The 6,681-nt window shown below is 38.2% G+C and overlaps 1 long non-coding RNA gene across 1 annotated transcript; it reads left to right on the top strand.

Annotated features, from left to right (window-relative positions):
- Positions 1 to 6,681, top strand: LOC111606515. The gene is made up of 4 exons (XR_002752059.1): positions 1 to 1,119; positions 1,658 to 1,790; positions 3,862 to 4,009; positions 5,413 to 6,681. It is a non-coding gene; the product is annotated as an uncharacterized LOC111606515 (long non-coding RNA).

Raw genomic sequence — 6,681 nt, 5'->3', positions numbered from 1 at the left:
TAAAGCTGGACTGTAAACCAGAATAGTAAAATATCCACTTCAGTTTAATAAATCTGTGCAGTTACTTCTATAGCAACAGAACAACATTGGAGTAGCTTATTTGCGTATTTCTTATTACTTTAGTGGGAAGCATTATTTAGTCTTTAAAACAAATCCCTGGCTGCAGCTAACATTTTTTCAGTCATGAGGGTGACACAACTGGCCAAAGCAAACATTTTAAAGCCAGGACGAGCTACGCTTTTGGCCTGGCAACACAACGCTGATCTGGACGAAGACACTATTCAAAAGATGTGCCAAGGATTAACTGAAATTGCAGCCTGAGTGTGATTTATAAGCCATTCTGCGTCATTTGACTGTGACAGGCTCTGACAAATTAATATGCCTTCAGCCCTCTCCACTACTCTTTAAGGTAATGGTTCCATTAGCAGATGTTTTTCGACATCCACTCAGATGCCGTTGGTCCCTCATGAGAAAGATATTTTTTATGCTCCTCATTATCGTAATGATGTGAACATATCTGATTTGGTAAGTTGTGCTGCCTCACAACAGTTACGAAACCGAAAAAAAGTGGAAATGTGGAAGCAGAACAATGAACTCAAAACACATTTGAGTGAAAAGTTAAAGATTTTATTTGGTTAAATAATACAACCAGCTGCATGTCTTCTTAATACATCATAAAAACGCCGAGATCTAATTGCGAAAAGGCTGCTGCATTTGATCAAGTATTGCTGGATGACTACATGTTGGAATGCCATAAAATGAGATAATGCACTCAGATTTTCTAATCGTGTTCTCCTGAGCATTTTGACATATAGGAAAAAAGTGCAAATCAGAGAAAGTGACACCATAGATCAGGCCCTAAACTTTATTTGACTCGGTGTGTACGTACTGAGGCAGTAATGAGATCCCAATGCTTGTTTCCTCAGATGCTGGACCTAGTAGCACCGATCATGAAAGTGACCGTGGGCCCCAAAGTCACATCCGACAGTCCGTAAAATGCTGGGAGGTTTTCTGGAGACACCTGTTCAACAGCTCTCAGGGGCCCATGCATAGGACCCACTGCGAAGGCCAAAAATTATAGGCCTGTGTGAAGTTATTTGATGTATTGCCATCACAGGGGTGAGTGAAACTCAAACACTAAACAGTTATGCAATAATATGAACCATTTCCAAACTTTCAGTCCAGCTTCATGCGACAGATGTGAGATTTGGAATTGAAACACTTAACAAATCAGAAGGGATTTAACATGAACTGACAAACTGAACTCTGAACATTAAACCTGCAGGGACTCGCAAAAGTATTCATATCTCTTGAATTTATCCACGTTTTGGGACAGTGTTTTGCTTCTTTTAATTTTCCCAAAACTTATCCCTGGCTGATCTGCTGTCTTACTTGATCTTTGTGATGCTGTTTGTTCACTAACAAAATAAACTTTGGCAGTCTTCACAGAACAGCTGCATTTATGCTGGGATAAAATTATACAGAGTTCACAACTTGGCAACCTCTAAAGTCAATTGATTGCCCTACGTTTTATTTAGGGGGATCAGAGAGAAGGTGTCTGAATGTAAATGCACACAAGGCTTATCATATTTTACTAAAAAAAAAAAAAAAAAAAAAGAATCTGTAATCCATGTATCATTTTCCTTTCTCTCAACAGCACTTTTTCCAGCCCATTAAATCCCTATAAATATACTGGAGTCTGTGGATGTGGAAAGGCTAAACCAGTATGAACTATGAAGTTTCTTGCAATGCTCTGTCCAATTTAAATCTGCTACTTGGAGAAGAGGAAGGTGGGAAGGATTGATCTGAAACACACACACACACACACACACACGCATTGACCACGCATTGAATGCATGCTTAGCTTGTTGTGCTGCCTCTTGTGGCCAAATGCAGGTAAACAAACACACATTGCTCATGCAGCTTGTTTTCTGCATTACCATCATTCTAAAAATTATTTTAATATACATTATGGAGACAGTTTGGAAGGTACAACTCATCTTGTTTCCATTTTTTAATATCTGAGTACTAAAAGGAGGCAAAATATTTCAAATGTTAGATTATAAAATCTTGACTTTAAAACCAGGATTTTTGCTTAAGCACAAACAAGCACAGATATTTGAACAAAAAATTCTTTGTGTTTAAAATTTTCATTTGTTTTCACAGATAACCATTTGTGATATTTCCTCATGCCTCTGGACGGTAACAGAAACCCAAAGAAGTCTTATTTCTCACATGGGAAGGAAAAGATGGAATAATTCCTGTGCGCTCTACCCCACATGTACAGTGCAAAAATAGAAAAAATATCAACATATATTAATCCTGTACATGTGGATTACTTACATAAACAGGAGATATGTGATTTTCTAAAAAAAAAACAATTTAAAAAGAAAAAAGTACAAAATAAGGCCTCAAGTGCCAATTGCACTGTTAAAACAGCCCTAAATTTAAGCAGTTTATTTGATACAGATCAGAGTATAGCATTAAACAATTTCTTATATTCTTAAATTAAAATTAAATATAACTGTTTCAATCTGAATTATTTCAAAGTGTATATTTTACTGGAGTTGTCAAATGGGCCAAATGTAAGCATGACAAGAGAAAACTTAGCAGAAATAACCATCTTCAAACAGCTTGCCATTAGTATTTTCATGAGGGGATGTTCCATTACAGCAGCACACAACAAGGCTGAAAAACTCATCGGAGATGTAAAAGGATATGGAATGATCACTTGTTTCCACTGCTGCTGAATGAAGGGGAGTTTGCAGTCGTAGTCCCCCTCATGAGGAGCAGATTAGGCACAGGCTGCATCCTTCCTCTAACGTTTTAAACCAGCGAACATATCACATAGTGAACGCAATACCTTCATATGTCAAAGAAAGTGCACATCAAAATCACTAATGCTTTAAAAAATATTAAAAAGTTACAATGTTCAACAGTTGATCTTTAACTAAAATATGCTGCTCACTGTAACCTTTTGCAATTTTAAAACATTTTCATTTCTAAAACGTATCAGGTCTGGGACAAAAGGAGGTTTAAATGATGTTGAACATGGAATGTTTGTTGATGCTGGACAAAAACTACTGGAATTTTTATGCAAAACCACCACAACAGCATCCAGATGGTGTTTATTAACATGAAAGAAAGGATTCATTTGGCCTTTTATTGATGTTAGTCTGGGATACTTTCATACACACTTTGGGCCTTTTAGTGTAACTGAGCAATACTTAAACACCTCATGCTATCTGCCCTATTGTTGTGGATCATAGCCATCCCTTTATTACCACAGTGTACCCTTCTTCTGATGGTTACTTCCTGCTGGATAACACACCATGAAACAAAGCTCCTTAAGCTTATTTCTTAAACAAGACGACGGGTTCACCGAACCCCAGTGGTTTCCACAGCCACCAGCTTGCAGTCCAAAAGACACTTTTGGATATGGCGGACTGGAGGATGCGTAGCCAACAAATCTGTCAGCTCTGTGATGCTTCAACATCACAGAGCTGACTCTCAAAGAAATGTTTCAGACTCTATTGAATTGTGACACAAAGCATTAAGGCAGTTCTGAAGCCTTAATGGGGTCCAACCCTGTGCTAGAAAAAAGTAACAAATTTTGTTTTAATTATACGTAGAATTAAAATTATTAATTAAAATAATTTTTAAAAAGCATTTAAACTTCTACCAAGCGTTTACATTGAAATTCAAATCTATAATTGATCTCAAAATGTTTTAAATATTAAATTATTTATTAATCGTCATCAATGTGGTCTAATTTCTGGTCATTAACTCATTAAGGCTTCAATAGCTAAAAGGCATTGCGACTAATCCTCATGGACTGCTTTGACCTCTCTGTTATTTCAGGTGCAGGTTGTGTGTAACGCAGTGTCTGGCCTCATACCGAAGTGTTTACATTTGTCCAACCCTGTGACACTCTTCCATAAGCCTGCAGGACACAGCATATTTCGGCAGCCGTCATTGTGCAGAAAAAAAATCCAGGTCAAATATGCAGGTGAATTTCAGAAGTCCTGTCACACTATTGAATTTTGCACACATGAGCAAAATTGTTGGTACCCACAACAGTCACTGAAATTGACTGTTGAAAACAGTCAATTTTTGAAATTGAAAACAAGCAATAAATAAAAAATTACTGAAAATTAACCCATGCTTTTGAATTGTGGTTTAACTGAATTGTTTAAAAAAATCAACAAATGAAACAGGCCTGGACAAAAATGACAGTACCTGTAACTTAATATTTTGTTGCCCAACTTTTTGAGATAATCACTGAAATCGAACAATTTCTGTAGCTGCCAATGAAGGGCAATTCAGAATAGTCCAGTGTTGTGCTCTTAGCCATTTTTGAGTGTTTTTAGCTGTGCTTTGAGCCATTGACCTGATAAAAGACTCATGACCTGAAACTTAGATCAAGCTTACTGACACCAAGCCTTCTCTCCAGGATGTCTTGTTAGTCTTAAGATTTCGTCATACCCTGCACAGATTCAAGATTTGAGAAAGATGCAGCAAAGCAACTCCAGAACATAACCTAGCCTGTTCCATGTTTCACAGTAGTGAGGGACAATGTTATTTTTAATTTTCAAGTCTGTGAACATAAGTCTGATGTACAATGCCAAAAAAGCTCCAATTTTATTTAATCTGTCCAAAGACATTCTCCAAGAAGCTTCGTGGCTTGTCGAAATGCATTGTGGCAAATTTCAGTCTCCCTTTTCTTTGCTTTGCTTTCCTTCTTGGTTGACTCCCATCGACCTGGCAGGTTGGCTACAATCATGGGGACCTTAAACCTCTGAATAATAGGTGCAACTGTAGTCAGGCTGCATCAAGCAGATGATGATCTTATAGCCTCTACTTTAAACATCCTTGTCTATAATTTTCTTTCTAATCTCCTTTGCTTCCTGTGATTCATGTCCAGCGTGGTACACACCACGCTACCAAACAGCTCAGTGACTTATCGTACTTTAAATAAGCAGACTGACTAATTACAAGCTTGAAGACACCTGTAATGCAAAATGACACAGCGAACTATTTTCATTGTTTTCTAGGGGTACCATTATTTTGGTCCAGGCCAATTTCATTTGTTTATTTTTCATTGTTCAGGAACATTTTACCTTTTCAGAATCTCTGAAACCTCCACAGACAGCACAGGTTCTCACATTAAGCTGTTTTGTGGGCAAGATAAAAAAAAATATCAAATACAAAAAGGGATGGAAATTTGGATTATATTTATTCTCCAAAATATGAGCTCTGTATTTGATTTTGTGAATCAGATACATCTGATTCCTGCTGCCTAAATATCCTTAGGCAGCAATCTCGACCGTCTGGTTTTATTCTTAACAACGTTACTGCCAGGCAAAGGCTTCACAACCTGATTTAATGTCACACAATTCTCCTGTGCTGCAGGACATCAACTCGCAGCCCAACACCTCTGGCTTTTGGGATATGAGTGTGGCTCCAAAGTCTGGCAAAGCAAAGAAGCATAGATACTTTCCAAATGACGAGAGAAACTCCTGCCATGGAATAAATGGCTTTCGTTATTCCAACTGACAGACTTACTTATTTCCCAGAACACTCGCCTCCAGCAGGACCTAAGATCCTTTGTTCAGGAACAATGTAAGTTTTCTTTTTTGAAAAAAAGAAACACTTTGAAACTATAACATTTTTTATGTGGTCTTTTTCTCTCTATCCTCTTACTTTTGTCTGTGTACATTATGATTAATACACATCAACAAAAAACTGGGCAAGCTTTAATTTTTCAACTTCAATGAGGTCTCTGTCAATGGAATCCACTTACCCTATACTCTGAGAGTCATCTTTCTCTGACGCACTTTCGGACCAGCCAGTTTGCAGGAGGTTTTACGTTGTTTTATAATGCTCCCTGCTTGCTAAATCCTCATCTCAGCAGAAAATGGTGGTTTGCTGTGTTATGCACTGACATCCTCTGGCAGTGCTTTATGAACCACCAAGGAACGTGCTCTGGGCTTGAAACCAGCTGCCCCTGCCAGGGCCATACACCGAGTCTTCGGTTTGTGCCACGTTGATGTTTCCAAGAACCTCAACTTAAATGTCTCTGACACAGCTACAAGAGCAAAATTTGACTTACGTTTTTTCCTTAACTTTTTCCCATGTACTTACAAGCATGTTCTTAACCCTTTTACTCTTTGTGAGGCACAACGAGGGAAAATCACACAATCAGATTAATAAAGGAACAATGTAAGCTCAGTTATACATGAAGTCTAAATCAGGGCAATGTCTACTTTCTGATTAAATTTGTTGAAGGTCATCTTTTCATCACCTTTTGTCGGAAAATCCCAACGCAGTGAACACTTTAAGAGATATTGCACTCTAATCTCAAATATTGCTTTGGGGCTCCAGTCAAGGCATTTTTTAATTACTGGTTTCCAGGGGCGGACTGGAAAATGAGGTTTATCGAGGATTTCCCTTCTGGGTTGGTGGTTTAGCTCATGGAGGAGCTGTTGTGCTCGTCCCGCAGTCACACAGCACATTGTTGTTCTGCAGCGCCATGATGCTTCAAACTACAATGCCAGATCAAATGAATTCTCTTCCCCAGACCTCCAGCACATTGCTGGAGGTGTATCTACAGTCCAGTAACTTGCCATCATCAGTGTGGAAATGTGTGTGAATGGGAATTACTGATTTCATTGCAAAGTG

Source organism: Xiphophorus maculatus, chromosome 22 (assembly GCF_002775205.1).
Source record: "Xiphophorus maculatus strain JP 163 A chromosome 22, X_maculatus-5.0-male, whole genome shotgun sequence".
In the NCBI taxonomy this organism is placed as follows: Eukaryota; Metazoa; Chordata; class Actinopteri; order Cyprinodontiformes; family Poeciliidae; genus Xiphophorus; species Xiphophorus maculatus.
The sequence above is the reverse complement of the archived record's forward strand: the minus strand, read 5'-3'. Positions and strand labels throughout refer to the sequence as shown.